The following is a 22,459-nucleotide window of genomic DNA, read 5'->3' on the forward strand; positions in this document are numbered from 1 at the left end:
GATATATAGTTAGGGATATAAATATTCTAGGTGACATGCTAGTCATGCTAATGTCATGCTTCATCAAATTGATTGTATTTTATCCATTGTTACTTTACAGGAATACAACAATTTGCTATCTAATTTCTAGGAAAGGTTTGTTATAATTTCAAATAAATTTTTCTGTTAATCTCTGTTATTTTTGATTTACAGAAAACTTCCCACCTGGTTCTTTTTTTGAATTTCAAATTTTGATGTATTCTTTCTTGGAAGATGATTTATAAATACACGCATTATATTTATATGTGTTTAAATGCATGATGCCTTATGTTTATTTTGAAATACACACATATATGGTGCTTAGAAAAATAAATTTCTGGAGCCCATAATTACATAAATAATAAGATGTTATCTCTTATCTGCCTCGCCTTCCTGAACCTATCATGCTCCTTTAAATGTGTGGAACTTTATATTTTTAGATTTGTGTCAACACCGCCTTGAAAAATCCTGCTAGTAAGACACAGTAGTACTAACTAGTTACACAATGCACTGTATGTAAAACTGTTTAACCTTTTACAATTTACAGAGTCTTTTTCAAAAATACCTTAATATTTCTTTAATCTAGTGAAGTATTATGATTTTATAAAGGAGAAAAGAGGTTCTGAGAAGGTAAGTGACTTAAGGTCACATAACCATTAAGTACACTATGTCACAAACTCATGACTTTGGAATAAAAAACCCAGTCTTTTTACTATGCTATGCTGGAATTGTGGGCATGGTCTATCCACAATGAGCCAAATTAGAAAGCACCAGTAGTTTAAGTTTTGACCAGAGAAACCCAAGTAAACAAAACAGTGAAATCCAATTAAACAAACTAGCTAGTCCAAACTTGGAGTTAAAGATTTTTTCTGATTGCACTTTGTCTTCATCTTTTTTTTTCTTCCTTTATTTATTTTATTGCATTTTAGGTTTTGGGGTACACGTGAAGAACAAACACAGCATGTTCTCACTCATAGGCAGATGTTGAACAATGAAAACACATGGACACAGGGAGGGGAGCACTACACACTGGGGTCAGTTGGGTGGAAATAGGGGAGGGACGGTGAGGGGTGGGGAGTTGGGGAGAGATAGCAAGGGGAGAGATGCCAGATGTAGGTGATGGGGAGGAAGGCAGCAAATCACACTGCCACGTGTGTACCTATGTCTTCATCTTAACCTTTGATTACCGGTGTCCTGAAATTTGTTGACTTCCCTGCTGTCGAGAGTTAACTTTTCCTTATCTTCTATTAATAGCTTCCAGCTGGTCCATCGTAGTTCAGTATAGGCTGGTTTTGTTTTGTTTTGTTTTGAGACAGAGTTTTGCTCTTGTCCTACAGGCTGGAGTGGAGTGGCACTATCTCTGCTCACTGCAACCTCTGCCTCAAGGGTTCCAACTATTCTCCTGCCTCAGCCTCCCGAGTAGCTAGGATTACAGGCACCCGCCATCAAGCCCGGCTAAAATTTTGTATTTTTAGTAGAGACGGAGTTTTGCCATTTTGGGCAGGCTGGTCTCGAACTCCTGACCTCAGGTGATCCACTCGCCTCGGCCTCCCAAAGTGCTGGGATTACAGGTGTGAGCCACCATGCTCGGCATATTACAGGCTATTTTGAGTCACACGAGTTGCTCTATCAGCTGGTTTGAAGGTATGTATAACTTGTGTACAAATAAATTTTATCTTTAATTTCCGATTTTCAGCCTGGAGCAGTGGCACACTAATCTACTGCTGCATTATCTACAAACCTCCCAGTCAGCCATTGTCAATGCTCATTGCAGGGGCAAGGTCTGAAATCTCATTGAAGCTCTTCCATCAGCAAAAAAATACATTGATTCTTTACTTGCTTTCTGACTCAGGTCTGCTGTTAGTATTTAATGAAGTTATTCTCTTTAAAATGTCATACTAATTCTCCTAAGTTCTTCTTATATTCAGATCTTTTCCAATAGTGAGATCACATAATTCAAACATCTACTTGGCTACACTGGGTTAAGGCTGAGAGCCTGTTTCTCTGCACAACATCCTGGGTGAATCATCCACCTACACCTGGATCAGCTACATTGACCAAGAGTAACAGTGCATCTGCACTTGTCTAAGCAAATTTCTGAGATCTTTCCCGTACTTCGTAACACATATGTGCTCTTTCACACAATCTTGGGGACTGAGTCTATTTGTCTCTGTATCCTCTACAACCATTATGTGTCAAGCACATGGCAGATGCTCAGTAAAGAGTTCTTAATGAATGAATTCTCAGCTTTCTGCTTGAATTCACATCTATAAGATACAAACCACCCAATTTTAGTTTAGTTTTTTTTTTTTAACAAGTTATAAAATAGGCCCTAGCCATACCATCTGGATTAGGTATCTTAAAAAGTGTCATTCATTTAAGCATATGTACTGCGATTCTTTCTAGTTCAGGAATCATTCGGTGTTACAAAGAAAACTGGTTGGAGTAGCTGTTATACATACTCCTACCTTTACCTGAGAGGCAGAAACAGGGATTAAAAGTACTTACTGCAATAATATGCGTATAGTTGACCCTATTGTATTGCACACTTAAAAATGGTTAAGATAGTTAATTTCATGTTTTTAGCACAATAATAAAAAGCATTAAAAAATTGTGCTCACCTTGGCAGCACATACACTGAAAAAAAAATTTACTGGACATGCTGAAGATCCAGAACAACTCTTGGGAAAAAAAAAAAAACACAGAGAAGCCCACACAATGTCTTTGGAAACTCATTGTTAGAATACAATAAAACCAGAAGCTTAGCTACTCAAATCTATACAACAGTCATCTCTCACAGAAATAACCTCTGGTTATTAAGTTCAAGTTTTTCACAGAATTTGCAAAGCCAGTCATGATCTGGCCTCTATTTTCTTATGGCTAACCATGATCAAGTCAGTATTCTTTGAACAGACAATTTCTTCATAACTTAGGGCTTTGCAAATGGTTCTCTCTGCCTCAAACATCATTTTTCTTCTGGCTACCTCTTATTTATCCTTCAGTGTTCAGCTTACATATCATTTCTTTAGGGAGGCTTTCTTTAAATTCCCCAATGTGTTTTGGGCTTCTGGCTATCTCTCTCTGCATCCAACCATCCACACTCTTATAGTATAAAAGTCTGGCTTTTTACTTTGTAGCATGTAATACATTTGTATGTAATTACATAATATTAATCCTTCCTATAACACTGAAACTTACATGGGGTAGGGAGTATTTCTGTTGCTAACCACTTGCATTACCAGGGCCCCAGTATCTTATATAGAGCAGGTAGTTAATACTTCCTTTCTGGGTAAGGAAAGTATTTTAAAAGATATTTACCCTACAAATTTATCTTAATAGATTTCTCAAAAAAAGCAGGTGAAGAGGCACAGAAAGTTTGTGAGCTTGGTGCTGGAGACAGTGGCTGAAGGGCCCAAGATGAAAGAAGCTTAGGGCTGGGTGAGTGAGTAAACAAGAATCAAGAAATGAGGACACTATAGGATGCTCACTTAATGAGGTTTCCCCTCCATTTTTCCACCATCCCACCCCACCCCAAACAAATCATTAAACAATAACTTACATATTTATTTCATTAGAGAATTAGGTAAACCTCACAATACATGGCCAAAGCCAAGATAATTTTGCACAGTTAGAATGTGTTCAACCAACAGTCACAATTTAACTAGATTAGATTTCAACAAAGAGATGATTGTGCTCCTCCAAATAACCCTCATTTAGGAAGATGACATTCCTCCAATATGTGGAAAGACAATAAATGCACTTTCTACTCTCTGCCACTGAGGAAGAGATTCTCTCTCTGGGGGGACCAACATTATTTCTTTTTTGCTGCTCTTTTCCCTTTCCCTTTCTTTGGCTTCCCCTTTCCACGAAGCTTCTTTAGTCATTTTTGCTCATCTTTGAAATCTTGATGCTCATCCCTGTAGAGTCCAAGAAATCGGAGAGTTCCTGTGAGTGCAGTGTTAAGTGTTGTGATCTGGATACCAGTCATAAATCTCCTTCTTCTTGACCAAGGGCAGTTCACTAAACAGTTTCACTACTTTCATAGCCTTAGAATCAGTAGGCCTGGTGACTTCATCAAATAGCTGGGCACTGAGATGAGCCATGCGCAGGGTATTCTGAAAAGGAGGACATTTCTTGAGTGACAAGGAGCCAGAGTTCCTGGACCTGGGCTTCCTCATCTAGGCGCCCTCATCCCGGAAAGCCCACGCCCTACCTGGCTCCTAGCTCATGCTGGCAATTATTACCGCCACCTGCTTCTTATAACAAACACACGTAAAAAAGAAACATATGTTAACAGATAAAACACGTAATCAGATATTTAATTATCATGCTTCCTTCAAGTCATCCTCTTTAACACAAGTCACTTTTTTGGTCATTATCTTATTTTTTTGTACTTCATTATGAAAATGACTAATACGAACTTTTCGCTGATTGATTCTCTTCTCTGTTAATCCAATTAACAGATTTTCTTTTAATTTGAGATTTAACATTGATTTAAAAAAATTTATGAGCATATAAATTATTTACTAGAAATCTCTTTCTCTAGGGTATTGTGCTCTTCAGACAGCAACATTTAGGGAAATCCTTCTTCTTGAAACCTTCAGTTTAGGCCTGACAGTTTTCTTTTGAAATAGTGGCAGCATTGAGTTTTCAGCATTCATTATTGTCTTTGATATGCACATAATGTAATTAAATGCAGATGTTACTTCAAAATTGATTGATAACTGAGAAATTGATTGAGTGTTTTGCTTTTATGAAATACAAATTCATTAAGATTTTAGTAGAGAAGATATAGCAGAAAGGAATAAACCACCATCAGGTCTGGCAACTTTTTCTTTTTTTTTTTTTTTTTTTCTTTTTTTGGTGTTCACTTACACTGAATATTTCTTTATCCAATAAGTTCCAAATGTTATGCTGCTCTTTTTAAGATCTAGCTCAAATATAGACAAATCACCTTTACTTGGTTCTTTTAAAATTTGAATCTCATAAGCTTTTGAAAATGTTATAAAATTTTAAAATGAGTTAAAAAGCATTAAAATGTTTCACAAAGCCAAATTTTTCTTAACCTAGGTGTCTCATTTGATGTCCTTGACCCAAAATATCAGCTGTTTCTTCACATCAGTGAACGGGTATCATTTCAGTGATAATGTACCAGGCTTCCTTCAGTTGAAATGCTGAATACTCATATTTTATTGAGAGGATCTTCTGTTTACCAACTTGAACATTTTAAAATCGAATTTAGAGCATCTAGTTTCAACTTTCAATGCTACTTTGGCACCATTTGGAACTCTTTCAAAATCTTGGTGTATGACCTAAAGAACTTTATCTTTAAATAAATTAATTGAAATTTTAGTGTAATACTAGATAACCTCTTCTGGGTGAAATAAGCCAAAGTACAGAAAAACAAATACCGCATTATCTTACTTATAGGTAAAGTGTAAACATATTGATTTCATAGAAGAAGAGAGTAGAATGGTGGTTACCAGAGCCTGAGGTGGGGAAGCTGGGGAGACACTGGTGGAAGAATACACAATATCAATTAGCATAAAGGAATAAGTTCAAGAGATCTATTATTCAGCATAGCGATTATAGTTAATAATAATGTATCATATTCTTAAAAATTTATAATAGAGTAGATTTGAAGTATTTTTGACCCCAGAAATGTTTGTAAGGCAATACATATGTTAATTAGCTCAAGTTAGCCATTTCACAGTGTGTACACATTTCAAAGTAACATGTTGTATACCATAAATTTATATAATTTTTGTTAGTTTAAAATACATTTAAAAAATCAAAAGCTACAAGTAACAGGAATTTCCTATGTACATGGCAAGATGACTTTCTTATGCCTAATAGAAATATGAATAAATTACAGTAATAGTTGTCCAGGTATTTTAATAGTGAAAGGGGCCAAAGAAATACTCAAGGTGATAAAAGAAGTTTTAATTTGCTAAAATGCACAAAGCAAAGCACAAAGCAATTTGGAAACAATTTCATTATTAATCCTAGTTAGCTTTGAAAACAGAGATATTATTGAGTTGCTTGTTATTATTTTGATACCTATAACCATATTTTGAATTTTTACACATAGCATACAATATGGTTGAATAATCTTGCAACAATAAAAATATATTTCTCTATCAATCACCTAAAAGTTTATTTATATAACATGTTTGCAGTATTCTTGAAAAATTTTCAAATACACGGAGGGCTTACACCAACTTTTTTCATTAATTCTAGATATGTTATAAATACTAAAATTTATGTTTCACTTCAGTCAGTAGCAAGCTTTCTTTCAGAAATGCGGAAGTGGAAGGAGCATTACAATTACGCCTTATCAGATGACTTTTCTGGAATCCTGTTTATGAACTTTGTATTTCAAAGATGATCTACACAATCACAAGCTGCCAGCTGGACTTCATTATTCTATAACTTTATATTTATTTTCATAGGTTCTCTGTCCCCCTTTATAAACTGTAAAATGAGGCTTAAAACTTAGTAAGGCTAGGCACAGTGGTTCAAGCTTATAATTTCACTGCTTTGAGAGGCTAAGACTGGACGATTACTTGAGCCCAGGAGTTTGAGACCAGCTTGGACAACGTACTGAAATCGTGTATTTATAAAAAAAAAAAATTAAAAAGAAAATAGCCATGTATGGTGGCTTGCACCTAGAGTTCCAGCTACTCCAGAGTCTAAGAAGGGGAGATCACTTGAGCCCAGAAGTTTGAGGCTGTGTGAGCCATAATCACTCCACTGCACTTCAGTATGGGCAACAGCAAGACTATGTCTCAAACCAACAACAATACTAAAGAAGAGTATGGCTTTATTCACAAACAAATGGTAGAATTTAGCTATTTAGTCCCTAAAACCAAGACCTGTTAGTAAAAAGATAAAGAAATAGAAAAGATAGAATAATATACGCCACTTAAAAAGTTTCACATTCAATCACATTTCTGTTATATTGGCTGTGTACTTGAAATTTCTATTGGTGAAGGAATTTAAAAAAAACATTAGCTGGGCATGGTGGTGCGTGCCTGTAATCCCAGCGACTCAGGAGGTTGAGGCAGGAGAATTGCCTGAACCCAGGAGGCGGAGGTTGCGGTGAGCCGAGATCGCGCCATTGCACTCCAGCCTGGGTGACAAGAACGAAATTCCGTCTCAAAAAAAAAAAAAAAAATGAGGCTATCAGCAATGCTATAAGAATGGCCTGGGGAGATCTGTAGCTTGAATGTTGGCAAGAGTTACCTCATTTGTTCACACAAAGAGACGAAGTGGCAAATGAACAGAGATAGGTCTGTACCAGAGGACTTCTTAAAAGTCGCTCTAACTCTAACCATCCTATGCTGATTCAAAGTCCTTTTTTATTAGGTTGTTCTCATGCTACATTAAAGACATATCAGAGACTGAGCAATTTTTAAAGGAAAGAGGTTTAATTGACTCAGAGTTCAGCCTGGCTGGAAAGGCACCATGAAACTTGCAATCATGCTGGAAGTGGAAACAAACATGTCCTTCACATGATGGCAGGAAGGAGAAAAATGAGAACTGAACTAAGAGATAAGCCCCTTAAAAAAAATACATCAGATCTCATGAGAACTTACTAAAGTCAGAATAGCATGAAAGAAACCACTTTCATTATTCAATTACCTCCCACCGGATCCTTCTCACCACACATGGGGATTACGGCAACTACAATCCAAGATGAGATTTGGGTGGGGACACAGCCAAACCATATCACTGTACAACATAAATATGAATATCTTCCCACTCCTGGCCCGATGGTTTTGTACTCCTCTCCTCAAAGGACTTTTCCTTTGCCCATATTTGAGCTTCTCACTTCCATGTTTGCATCCTGAACCTGTCCCCACAAATTCTTGCAATTCTTCCTGTATTCGTTTCCTATTGCTGCTACAGCAAATTACCACAAACTGAGTGGCTTCAAAAATTCATATGCATTGCCTTATAATTTTGAAATATAAATGTGGAGTTCACTGAGCCTAAATGCAGGTGTCAGTAGGGTTGCATTTCTTTTGGAAGCTCTGAGGAAGAATCTGTTGCACTTTCAAAAGCCACCTGCTTCCCTTAACTTATGGCCTTCCTCATGAATTTTAAAGCCAGTAGGAACAGACTAAGAACTTCTCCCCTCAGTCCATTGTGACCCTCTTTTATGTCTCCCTCTTTCACTTACAAGGACCTGTGTGATTACATCAAGGTGACCCAGATAATCCAGGATAATCTTACAATTGTAAATTCAACTGATTACCATTTATTCCCACCTGTAACTTTAATTCCCTTTTGCCATGTAAGGTATACACAAGTTCTAGAAATTAGGATGTGAACAACCTTGGGAATTGTTCACAACAATTCCCTCAGTATTCTCAGTTTTGAACATCTCATTCTTTGACCAACACCTCCTTTATCCAAAATAACAGGAATTTTCTATCTACATGGCAGGAAGACTTTCTTATGAATAATATAAATGTGAATAAATTACAGTAATAGTCATCCAGTTATTTTACTATTGAAAGGGGTCAGAAAAATACTCAATGTGAGAAAAGAAATTTTAATTGACTAAAAGACACAATGCAAAGCAGAAAGCAATAAATCTCATTCATTCTGTCATCTCAACTTCAATATTTTGATCCATTACGACCCAGGAATTGATGTCGAAAACGTGTCACTATCCCCTGTCTCCCTCAAGTCTTCATGCACCACCTTTAATTGCAAGTCCAATAATTGTAATCACCCCTGATAAATATAAATTTCATATTTGTCCTCTTCTTAATTATAAAATTTTGAAAAATGTGAACTTTAATTTTCATCTGCTTTAATGCAGCTGAAAGTAGCAGGTAAAAATTCTCAGAGTATGCTTTACATTCATGGCTAATACCTACATGTTTTCCCTTATTTATTACACCTTTCTCTTAGATTTTTTTTAAATTTTTTTCATCTCTTCAAATGTTAAATAGTTCATCTTCATCTTTCCTTTCAACCTTGTTTCTTGCTTCACCCAGAAAATTGAAGACATCAGAAAGACCATACATAAGCTCACATCATCTTATTTACTACCTACTGCCTCCATATACACTCCCCAACTTTCTATTACTTTAGAATAACTGTCTGTGCTGCTATCAAAAACAAAGTCATCATTTCATTAATAGATTCCTCCCTTTTCTCTTACTCAAGGACATTATTTCATTTGTTCACCATTTCTCTTCTCTATCATAATTTCTCTTTTTCACTAGACCTTTTCTGCCAGTCTACAAATATGTTGTGACTAGTCTAATCTTATAATAATAAAATCTTCTATTATTTAATACTCTATTGTTGTTTTCTTTACCAGAAAATCTTGTCAAAAATATTATCTGTCCTCATTGTTTCAAATATCTCTTCTACTCTTTTAAATTCACTCAAAATGAAATTGCGTCACTATATCCACCAGAAAATTATTTCTTTTTATTTTATTAATCTTTTAAATTTTCAATTGTGTAGGTTTAGGGAGTACAAGTGCAGTTTTGTTAAATATATTGCACAGTGGTTAAGTATGGTTTTCAGTGTTTTCATTACCCAAATAATGAACAGTGTACCCAATAGTTAATTTCTCATCATTCACTCATTCCTACTCTACCACTTTGGAGTCTTTCATGTCTATTATACCACTCTGTATGTCTGTGTGTTTATAGTTAGACTTGTAGTTTGTAAATATTTTCTCCCATTCTGTTATTATCCGTTTACACTGTTTATTTATTTATTGTGCAAAGCTTTTTAGTTTAAGTCCCATTGAAAATTTTGGGCTTTTTTTTTTTTTTTTTTTTCTTTAAAGTTCTTAGCCATCAACTTTTTCCCTGTGTCAATGTCTAGAAGAGTTTTTGGTTTTTTGGTTTTTGTTTGTTTGTTTGTTTATTTCTAGAAATTCACAGATTAGGGTCTTACATTTAAGTTTTATATCCATCTTGAGTTAATTTCACTATATAGTGAAGGATAAGGGTTCAGTTTCATTCTTTTGCATATGGCTATCCAATTTTCTCAGAATCATTAATTGAATAAGGGATTCCTTCTCTGGTGTATGTTTTTATTAACTTTGCAAAGACCAGTTGGTTGTAGGAAAGTGGATTTATTTCTGGATTCTCTATTCTGGAACAAAATAGATTTCTATTCCAGAATATCTTTATTCTGGAAGAGAATAGATTTCTGTTCCAGAATAGATTTCTGTGTCTTTTTATACCAGTATCATGATGTTGTGGTTACAATAGTCTTGTGATGTACTTTGAGTCAGGTAATGTCATGTCTCCAGCTTTCATCTGTTTTGCTGAGGATTCCTTTGGATATTTGGGCTGTTTTTGGTTCCATATGAATTTTAAAATTGCTTTTATCTAATTCTATGAAACAAACACATTGGTAATTTGATAGAAATTCTACTAAACCAGTAGATTGCTTTGGGCAGTATGGCCATTGTATTGATATTGCTTTTTGAATTCTGTGAGCATGGGAGGTTTTTACCTTTGTATGTGTCTCCTGCAATTTCTTTCATCTGTGTTTTGTAGTAGTCCTTGTAGAGACATTTTGCTTCCTTGGCAAAATGTTGTGTTTCTGGATTTTTTTTTCTTTTGTAGCTATTTTAACTTAGATTGGTTCTCAGTTTGTTCATTATTAATCTACAGAAACACTACTAACATTCGTATGCTGCTTTGCATCCTGAAGGTTTACTAAAGTCATTTATCAAGTCTAAGAGTATCTTAAAAGAACTTGCAGGGTTTTGATTGTTTTTTGTTTTATTTTGTTTTTCTTGTGACAGGGTCTCATTCTATTTCCCAGGTTGGAGTGCACTGATGCAATCTTGGCTCACTGCAACCTCCAACTCCCAGGTTCAAATGATTTTCCTGTCTCAGACTCCCTAGTAGCTGGGATTAGAGGCTCGTGCCACCATACTCAGCTAATTTTTTGTACTTTTAGTACAGACAAGTTTTCACCATGTTGACCAGGCTGGTGTCAAACTCCTGACCTCAAGTGATCCACCCGCTTCAGCCTCCCAAAGTTCTGGAACTACAATTGTAGGGTTTTTAAGATATCAATCGGATCATGAAATATCATATTTAGATTATAGAAATGATTTTAATGTCTCCTTTCAAATTTGGTTACCTTTTATTTCTTTCTCTCACTTTATTGCTCCAGCTGCATCATCCAGTACTATGTTGAATAGGAGTCATGTAAGTGGGCATACTTATCTTGTTCCAGTTTTTAGGGGGAATGCTTTCAACTTTTTCCCATCCAGTATAATTTTGGCTGTGGGTTTGTTGCATACGGCTTTTAGTATTTTGAGGTATGTTCATTCAATGCTTAGCTGGTTGAGAATTTTTATCAAGTTGAGATGCTAAATTTGGCCAGATTATTTTTCTGCATCTATTGAGATGATTATATGTTTTTTGCATTTAATTTCATTTAGGTGGTGAATCATATTTATTGATTTGTGTATGCTGAAAAAGCCCTGCATCACTGGAGTAAAACCCACTTGATTGTGATGTATCTTCTTTTGATGTGATGTTGAATTTTGTTTACTAATATTTTATTTTATTTTTGGGTCTATGTTTATTAGGGATATCATTCTGTAGTTTTCTTTTTGTGTTGTTTCTTCTCTGACTTTGGTATCAGGGTCATGATTGACATTGTAGAATGAGTTAGGGAGAATTCTGTCTTCCTTGATTTTTTGGAAAAATTTCATTAGGACTGGAACTAGTTATTTGTATTTCTGGCAAAATTCAGCCTGAATCCATCTGGTCCTGTGCTTTTTTTTGTTATAGAATTTTAAAATTTCTGATTCAATCTTACTATTAATCAGTTCAGAATTTCTCTTTCTTCCTGGTTCAATATTGAGAGGTTGTATATTTCCAGGAGTTTACTCATTTCCTTAGGTTTTCTAGTTTTTGAATGCAGAGTTGTTCAGTAGTCTATGATGATCTTTAATATTTTGGGGATATCAGTTATAATATCTCATTTTTCATTTTTGATGGTGCTTGAATCTTCTCTCTTTTAGTCTTAGTTAAGCTAGCTTTCTGTCTATCAGTTTTGTTAATCCTTACAAAGAACAAAATTATGGGGCTTTTGATTCTTTGTGGGTTTTTTTGTATGTATGTTTATTTATTTTTGTGTCTTAATTCTACTTTTTTCTGTTCTGATTGTTATTTCTTTTCTCCTACGAGCTGTAGGCTTAATTTGTTCTTGTTTTTCTTTATTTTTCTTTCTGTTTATAATATGTTTTATTGAATATTTTAAGCCTACTGTTGAAACCTACTATCCAGTAAAAAATATTCACTTGTTATTCGTCTGCTCAGGTTTTTAAATTTTTTATGATTCAGTCTTGGTAGGTTGTATGTTTCTGGGAATTTATTCATTTCTTCTGTGTTGTCTAATTGGTTGATATGCAATTATTCATGGTAGTCTTTTACAATCTTTTGTGTTAGTTCTAATGTCTCCTCTTTCATTTCTGATTTTATTTATTTTAGTGTCTTCAATTTTGTAGACTAGCTAAAGGTTTAGCAATTTCGTTTATCTTTTAAAACAACCAACTCTTAGTTTCATTGATTTTTTTATTCCTTTTTAATTGATTTATTCCTACTCTACTCTATTATATCCCTTCGTCTGCTAACTTTGGGCTTAGTTTGCTCTTCTTTTTTAAGTTCCTGAATGTATAAAGCTAGGTTGTTTATTTATAATCTTTATTTTCTTCACATAGGCATTTATCACCATAAATTTCCCACTTAAAATTGCTTTTGTTGCATTCCATAAGTTTTGATATGTTGTGTTTTTATAATTGTTTGCCTCAATATGTTTTATTTTCAAAGGAAGACATTTATGCGGCCAACAAACATATGAAAAAAATGCTCATCACCACTGCTCATTAGAGAAATGCAAATCAAAATGACATTGAGATACCATCTCATGCCAGTTTGAATGGCAATCATTAAAAAAATCTGGAAACAACAGATGCTCGAGAGGATGTGGAGAAATAGGAGCACTTTTACACTGTTGGTGGGAGTGTAAGTTAATTCAATCATTGTGGAAGACAGTTTGGTGATTCCTCAAGGATCTAGAAATAGGAATAATATTTGACCCAGAAATCCTATTACTGGCTATATACCCAAAGGATTATAAATTGTTCTATTGTAAAGACACATGTACATGTTGCAAATGCATGTTCATTGTGGCACTGTTTACAATAGCAAGGACCTGAATCCAACCCAGATGGTCATCAATAATAGGCTGAATAAAGAAACTGTAGCATATAAACCATGGAATACTATGAAAAAAGGATGATTTCATGTCCTTTGCAGGGTCATGGATAAATCTGGAAACCATCATTCTCAGCAAACTGATACAAGAACAGAAAACCAAACACTACATGTTCTCGCTCATAGGTGGGTGTTGAACAATGAGAACACGGGGACACCGGGAGGGCAACATCACACACTGGGGTCTGTTGGGGGCTGCGGAGGCTAGGGGAGAGATAGCAGGGTCGGTTGGGGAGGGACAACATTGAGGAAAATGCCTGATGTAGGTTACGGGGGGATGGAGGCAGCAAACCATCATGGCTTTTGTGTACATATGCAACAATCCTGCAAGTTCTGCACATGTACCCCATAACTTAAAGTATAATAATAAAAAAAAAGCTGTCACAAAAGACAAAGAAGGTCATTATATGGGGATAAAGGCATCAATTCATCAAGAGGCTACACTAATTATAAATATATGTTCCCGCTTTTCTAGTTACTTGGTATGCAATGTTAGTTTGGTAATTTGCAATCTTTGTATCTTTTTGATGTAGGTGTTTAGAATTATAAATTTCCCTCTTAAAACTGCTTTTGCCATATCCAGCTATCTTATTATGTTATGTCTCTATTGTCACTTATTTAAAATATTTTTACTGTTTTCTATCTTAAGTTTGCTATTCTCCCAAAAATCAAGCAAGGGAAAGTTTTTTTTTGTTTGTTTGTTTGTTTGTTTGTTTTTTCTATGTATTTGTTTATTCTGAGGGTTCTTCATAGTGTTATTCCTAGACTTTTATTTTATTTTATTTTATTTCTTTTTATTTTCCCCTGTGATCCAAGAAGGCATGTGAAATTATTTCTTTTTTAACAAAAATTTATTGGGACTTGTTTTGTATCCTAATATATGGTATATTTTGGAAAATGATTCATGAGTTGATGAGAAGAATGCATGTTCTATGATTGTTGGGCAGAATATTGTGTAAATATCTACTAGTTTCATTGGTGTAGAGCTCTACTGAAGTCCATTGTTTCTTTATTTTTTTTGTTTCTATGACCTGTCTAGTGTTTTCAATAAAATGTTGAAGTCTCTCATCCTACTGTACTGAAGTCTACCTCTTTTCTAAGGTCCAGTAATACTTGTTTTATTAATCTGTTATGCTAGTATTGAGTGAATATATATTTGGAATTGTTACATCTTGTTGAATTGATAGCTTTATTTTATACAATGACCTTCTTTGTCTTTTTTACTGTTATTAATTTAAAGCTTGTTTTAACATGTAAAAGTATAACTACTCCTTCTTGCTTTTGATTTTTGTTGATGTGAAATATCTTTTTCAAACCCTTTACCTTGAGTCTATAACTATCTTTACTAGTTAGGTAAGTTTCGTGCCAGCAACATGTAATTACATTCTGTTTTTTAAATCTATATTGCCAATGAATATCTTTTAAGTGGACCATTTAGTCAATTTATATTCAATGTTAATATTGATGTTTTACTCCTATTGTAATGTTAATATTTTCCTTGTTGCTTTACAGTCTCAATTATGTAATTGTTTTGTAAGAATTGTGAGTTTTCTACTTTGATATGTCTTTATGATGGTGCGTATTGTCCCTTGTTTTCTCATTTACAACTTTTTTGAGCATTTCTCATAGGTTTTACATAGAGATGTAAAATTTCCTTAGTGTTTGCTTCTCTGAAAGACTTATTTCTCCTTCATTTATGAAGCTTTGTTTAGCAGGATACAAAATTCATGGCTGACATAAGAGGTCTGAAAATTGCCCTTCAATAACTTCTGGCTGATAAGATTTCTGCTGAAAAATACACAGTCTGATGAGATTTTCTTTACAGATGATTAGATGCTTCTCTCTTGCTAATTTTAGGAATATTTTATACATGTTGGTTTTAGATATTTGTGTTAGTCTGTTTTTATGCTGCTGATAAAGACATCCCTGAGGCTGAGCAACTTACAGAAAAAAAGAGGTTTTGGACTTACAGTTCCACATAGCTGGGGAAGCCTCACAATCATGGCGGAAGGCAAGGAGGAGCAAGTCACATCTTACGTGGATGGTGGCTGGCAAAGAGAGCGGACTTGTGCAGAAAATTCTTCCTTATAAAATCATCAGATCTCATGAAGCTTATTCACTATGACAAGAACAGCATGGGAAAGACCTGCTCCCATGATTCAATTATCTCCCACTGAGTTCCTCCCACAACACATGGGAATTCACGGTGAAATTTGGGTGAGAACACAGCCAAACCATATCAATATTCTAATGACTATACATATTATTGAAATTCATCTTGCAATGTATCTTCCTGAAATTCTTTGACCTTCTGTATCTAGGTGTTCTAATTTCTAACAAGACTTGGGAATTTTTCTTTAAATATTACTTCAAATAAGTTATCTAAACTTTTACTGTTTTCCTTTTCTCCTTCAGGAATACATATAAAGTATAGGCTTAAACATTTTACATAATCCCATATATCTCAAAAACTGTATTTTTTTAAATCCCTTTTACTTTATTTTTGATTGACTGGGTTAATAAAAATGACCTGTCTTTAAGGTCTGAAATTCTTCCTTCTTCTTGGACTAGTCTATTGTTAAAGTCTTCAACTGTATTTTACAATTCCCTCAATGACTATTTTATTTCCAGAAGTTCTGAATTTTCAAAATTAATATGTATCTCCTTAGTAAATTTTTCATTCATATTCTAAGTTATTCTTCTGATTTATGTATGTTGGTTTTTTTTTTTTACCTTTCTGTTGGAGCTCATTGAGCTTCTTTAAAATCAATGTTTTCAATTTGTTATCAGGAATCTCAAAGATTTCATTTTGATTAGGATCCATTGCTGGAGTTAATGTGATCCCTTGGGGATGTTGTAACACTGTTATTATTATTTTTTTCATATTGTCAGAATTATTTCTCTGGTTTCTTCCCTTCTGAATAAAACATCTTTTCTTTTATTCTTGAATTTACTTTCATTTGGATGGTATTTATTTTTCCCTTGAGGATGTGAATATAATGCAAGATATATATGATCACTTGGTTCTAGTTCTAAGTTCTTTCAGTGCCAAAAAACTCTGTAGGAGTTACTTAGTTATAGATTTTCATGGTAGCTTTCTCAAACGTTGGTTATAGTTGCGATGTATTAGGCATGTGAGCAGGTTCATTGCCTCCTGTGGTGCTGGTATAGTGGGGGTCTCAGGAAGCTTATCTCATTTCCCTTTGTGGTACATTCATGTCGGCAAATTTTGTATTGGGTATGCAGTTCAACCTCCAGGCCAGTGTTCATGGATAAAAGTTGGCCATGACAGAAACCAATTGGTATATGCTTCTTTTTATTTACCAAAAGAAGCTCTCTGTGGCCTTAGGCAGTGACTTGGTCTGTGGAATGCCTAGTGCCCTCAGATCCATGCTCAGCCCCTGAGGTGGGGGCAAAGCTGGGTGGAGCTTGTCCACCAATCTCACCCTTAAATCCCTCAGTGGCGAAAAAAATGCACCAGCCCTAATGGAGGTATTGGGGAAGGTAATGATGAAATACACTAACGGTTTTGCAGGTGATAAGGAGGCTGGCCAAGCTCCATGGCCTGGTTTGGCAGAAACATAGTTCACTTCAGTGGAACAGTCTCCTTCAGCCCCAAACACAGATTTCTGGGTTTCCTGCTCTCTACTGAAGCAACACTACCACTCTGGGTAGTGGAGGGAGGGAATCTGCATTTTGTGCAAACCCAGGCCTGTTGTACACACTACCAGTGGGGATACTGCCATCCCTAACAGTCCTAGAATGGCCATCCACTTGTACACCCATACCAATCTCCTATTGGAGCACTCACAGCTGTGTCTGTAGTAGTGAGCAAGAAAGAGAAGTTTCTCTCGCCATGTCTGTGTCTAAGCATGTGGGATGCCTGGAGCAAAGCAAAATGTCTGCATCTCTAGTGGAAGAGGCACAATCCCTCTCAGCCCAAATGCTGGGAGTTCTCAGGCACAGCAAAATATATGCTTTTGTTTCCTTTGTCTCAAGGGATGCTCTTGTCCCTTGATGTTCTGTACTCTCCCTCCCTTTTGCAGCAGTACTCTCTGAGGGCTAGACAATTGGAACTCCTGCAGCTCCCCTGGGTCCAACCAGCTCTGTGTGGCTGCCACAATCTGAATGGGTGCTGGAGAAAGTCTACGGGGACATTCGGTGATGTGGAGACACAAAGGCTGTAGTTCTAGCAGGGCACAGTTGCACAATTGGCATGTACCCAATATGGTAACTTGCTAGTATAGCTCAGGTTTGGAGAAAGGGCAAGTGACTATTAGCTAGTAGTGTAGCATAATACCCTCAAGAAGTACCCAAATCATTGCTCAGCTAGTGCTTGGGCTTGTGAGGGCAGAGGAGTTCCCTGACAGTTTCCAAAAAGCCTGCTGCTGGAGTGAGGGGAACCAACTCTAACAGAGTCATAGTCTTTCCTCAAATTAGAGGGTAAAGGTTGTATATTCATGAGACTTTTGCAATCTTTCAATTTGGGATTGCCAAGGGTTTTATCGGCACTGGGTAGGGATTACGATGGAATAGTTTAGGATTATTGGAAACATCAGAGTGGGGGCTTTGAGACAAATATTTTAAAGAATCATGAAGAGTAAGAAGTCAATCGAAATTACCTGTTGACAAGATGACCACTTTGTTATTCATTAAATGGATCTTTGAGAAGTCCTTGAATAGATAATAAAGTCATTTGCAACTTTTATCTTACTAGGCAGAAGTTTCCTGGAGTAGTAGAAAAATACTGTTATATTATGGACATAGTTTGAAATCAATTATGAATTATTTATGCACTACAAGTAATTTCACTTTATAACTTATTTAGTAAAAATGTTGTTCTTATGATTATCTGCTTTACCCAAATTTGCACTTTTAATTATAAAACCATTCCTTTTATCTTTAATACTGAGCTTTAGTTTCATTTATAAGATGTACAATGATGCTAAAGTTCAGATTAACTTCCAGTAGATTTACTTGGACTCCAAGAACTGGAGAAAAAAAATTTCAAACCATTATGAGATTTAATTTTTATGATTTTTGTCAAATTTAAAATTTTAAAATTTAAATTTCAGAATATACGAGTTTCAAATGATTTTTATCTTCTTGTGCTAATTTTTTTCTATAGGGCCTATAATAACTTCTCATTTCATTTTTCATACATAGAGAAAAAGCCTTAGAATTTAAAATAATAAAAGTTAATTTAGAAGAAGTCATACGATTTCATTGGAAACGCATACTTCACAAAATGATGTGTAAGTTCTGGATCTCTGTATGATAAATCATGTGTGTCCATTCTATTTAAAGTAGCTATAACATTTTAACTAGTTCCTAGACCTTGTTTTGCAGATTTGCAGTGATTGTCTTTACAAGCAGTAATGTCACATAGCCTTTAGTGAGTTTATAAACACTTTTTGAAAAAGAAAATTAAATACATTTTTAAAATTGAACATGGACTTTTAAAAATCGGATTGCTGCAAAGAAGTACTATTGCAACATAAAAAGTATTTTCAAGTAGTAACATAAATAGCAGCTAATTATGTCATGGCATTATACTGCAAATTACAGAAAAAAATATTTGAACTTCTTTTTGTAAACTCTCTTTAAACTCCATGATACAGCTCCTTATTCTTTATTACCCACACATATTTCACATTCACAAAAATAGAACTTTTACCTCCCACTGATCCCACTGACGCGTTCTGGTGGCTTCATGCATCTGGCAGCCTTCAGCACCACCGTGGCCCCCCTCTCAGCATGAGGTATGTTCTTGACTACAAATATGCAAGTACTTTCATTATATCAGCAACTGTCCTGAATGCTGAGCTGGAAAGAGAGGTGGGAGTTCAGACTAGAAAAATCTAACAAAAGAAAGAAAAGAGATGTGTTATTATTGGTAGTCTTTCATATTTAACTACATGTTAAAGTAAGAACTCTGTGCTTTGCATGTGTGCCTAACGCAATACAAGAAGAGAATATGGCAAAGGCAAGGAGTAGCAAGTGGGAATCTACCCACCCCATCCTGGCATATGCAGCTATTAACAACTATATTTAGATCAAAGAAAATAAAAAATCCAGGAAAAGGCTAAGCCTGAACAATGGGAATTAGCTGTAACTGCCCATGTCAAACCAGGTTGTATAGGTAACTTTACTTACTGGTTTCTTTTATGATTAGATAAATCCTAACATTTGATTCTGTCAGTTATTGCAATTTGCTGTTGACTTGTTCAATTTATTGGTTATCAACTGGCAGAATTTTTCCTTCCTTTTTAACAAATTTCCTCTAAAGATATCTTAGTAATAATTTAATGTTTTACCTTACTTTCCACTGTGACATTGTTCTGTATTTCATAATTCAGACATTCTAAAATATAAGGATTAGATGATTTAATAACACTTTGAAAAGTAGGGAGTGGAAGAACCAAACAGTCTTGACATTTAGCTACATTGGGTGCTGCTTATCTTCCCATTTGTGTGGTCTGAGATTAAAATTGTGGACTTCGTAGCTGGAAAAATTAGGTTCATATGCCAGCCTGCTGCCTTGGGCAAACTCAGTACTTAACCCTTCTGTCCTTCAATACCTTCAGTTGTATCCTATCAGGTAGGTTTTTTAATGGGGAGTAAGGGTGTTAATTTTAATAAAATAAAATGGTTTAGAAGACACCATGCTAACTCAAAGCTTGCTATAATCATTAACATAGGGCTGTGGCTTCATTTCTTCTCTATTCTCATCTTGTCCATCCTCTTCCATTTCTCTTACCGTTATTCTTAACATATTATAGACTATAAATGCATACAGATATATGCATAGTCTACACACTCTAATAAGGTTCACCTAAGACCTATCCCAACTTGGCCTTAAATGCATTATCATGAAGGAAACTCAAACCACTTAGCACATTGACTCACCCCATGAGGGTTTGAAAAATAGTACTTGCTGTTATTATTGGCATTTCTGTTACTTGATGACATTAGTTGTGAAACTATTATTGTTGTCATTGTGACTTGCTAGTATTATTGGAGGAATTATTATTCTCATTTCCCAGTACTTAAAAGATAAGTGATTTGATATACACAGTTGCCCTTTAGTATCCATGGGGTATTGGCTTCAAAACTTCCTGTGGATGCCAAAATACACAAAATGCTCAAGTCCTTTATATAGTATGGCAAAATATTTGGATATAACAGATGTACATCCTCCTGTAAATTTAAATTATATCTAGATTACATATAACAACGCATACAATGTAAGCACTATGTAAATAATTGTTACACTGTACTGTTTAAGGAATAATGACAAGAAAACCGTCAGTATATGTTCAGCGCAGCACAGCCACACAACCGGTCTCTTTTAAAAAGTATTATGGATCTGTAGTTGGTTGAATCTACGGGTCAGGAATACACAGATATTGAGGGCCAGCCCTACTAGTCATTTGTCTGTATATTTCCTACATAGAAGTATTAATATGTCTTAATTTTAATAGAAAATGGAAACATTAAAGCAATAATTATATTTTTGAAGATGGAAATCAAATCATGAGGTTTTTGTTTTGTTTCTTTGTTTTATATTTTAGTCTTGGCAAAGTAAAATGATTCTGTAAGTGTGAATCAGTGAAATATTAATTTGTCCTTATTTCAAGCAGGCTAAATCACATCAACTTAAAAACTTATGTTGAGTGTCTTTAGCTAATATATTTTATTATAGTTAAATCTACTTAGCTCACTGTTGCTGCTTCACAATAAAATTGATGGTACTGTAATAATTCTTTCATAAATAATGTCAGTCAAAAATGTCTTCCTTCATAAATTTAGGATCATTTAAATCTGATAAAAAATTACCATACCAAAGAAATCACTTGCTTAAAAAAATGTGCCTTTTACTTTATATCTTTGCTAGAAATAAAAAAGAAACAAACATTGCTGTGGAGTTATGAGTGACATTTCTGCTTTGAACTCTATATTTACTTTTACAATAAAATAGCACATTTCTTAAGGATCATACAATATGTTTGCTCAATGGAAATAGGCAGACCTAAACAGAATAAAGAAAAATCTTGAAATTCACTCACATTTTAAAGAGTATTTTAAACAATTTACTATAGATAGAAAAAGTTCAATATCATATAACAATTTCTACTGATAAGAAAACATGATTATTTTTTATTTCTTCAATTAATATAGCTATATATTAGGTAGAATAAGATCTTTTTCAACAACTTCAGCTGCAGAGAAAGCAACTTTATGTCAATTAAGTAAGTCATTAATAAGATATCAAAAATTTATGTCTTAAATATAATTTTTGTCTTTAAAATTTTTAAGACATGCATTTCTAAGTCTTTATCTGAAAATCAGTAGGTCTGTTTGGTTCAGCCGATCTGGTTGTCTTCTGCTGGTATTGACTAGTCTTGCTTATGCACATATAGGTCATTTATGGGCTCTGCTTTAAGCTAGTCTTGGCCAGAACATCTAAGTTGGGCAGTGTTGGTCCATGTGCCCTGGCATGTCCTTCTCATAGTGATGATGGAATTACGAGAGAGCAAACCTGAAATCAGCAGAATGTCACTTCACCCTCATTCTACTGTCAAAGTAAGTCATGCACCACAACCAAAAGAAAAGGGATGGGCAAATACGGTAATAATCTTCTTATTAGGAGGAACTACAAAGTCACATGAAAAAGGGCTGAAAAATTAGACAAATCAGGCATTCTGCTACATTTTCTTATTTCTTCTATATTTTGAAGCAATGACCATTTTCCTCAAATCATAGCTACACATTTCACAAAAGAAAAGAACTTTTTAGAATTTTTGAGTTAGGTTAGAACTTCTCACTCTATAAACAGTGCACAACTAAAGGAGCTTAACAGTAGCACCCTAACATTCTCCCAAGCTTATAAGGTAGCACTGAGATAGCATGAAGGTAGCAATAACATTTCTTTGATTTTTTTCACATTAATCATGAAAAAATACTAAGTGCTACACCGCATAGTTTTATTAAGACTCATTTTTCCGGTTTAACTGGACATTTGGAATTTCTAAGTATTTATATATAAATTTATAATTGCAAACAATTAAAATTCTAAAAGGAATTAACATATTACTCATTCTGGGGTTGTCTACCTCAAGAGCCGGTGCTATTACTGTATACCTCAAAAGCTCCAT

General features: G+C 34.7%; 1 pseudogene; it reads right to left on the reverse strand.

Annotated features, from left to right (window-relative positions):
- Positions 1-3,568: 3,568 nt before the first annotated feature.
- Positions 3,569-4,149, reverse strand: LOC116560788 (annotated as a pseudogene).
- Positions 4,150-22,459: the final 18,310 nt, after the last annotated feature.

Source organism: Sapajus apella, unplaced genomic scaffold (assembly GCF_009761245.1).
Source record: "Sapajus apella isolate SASKATOON/1434 unplaced genomic scaffold, GSC_monkey_1.0 scaffold27, whole genome shotgun sequence".
Classification (NCBI taxonomy): domain Eukaryota; kingdom Metazoa; phylum Chordata; class Mammalia; order Primates; family Cebidae; genus Sapajus; species Sapajus apella.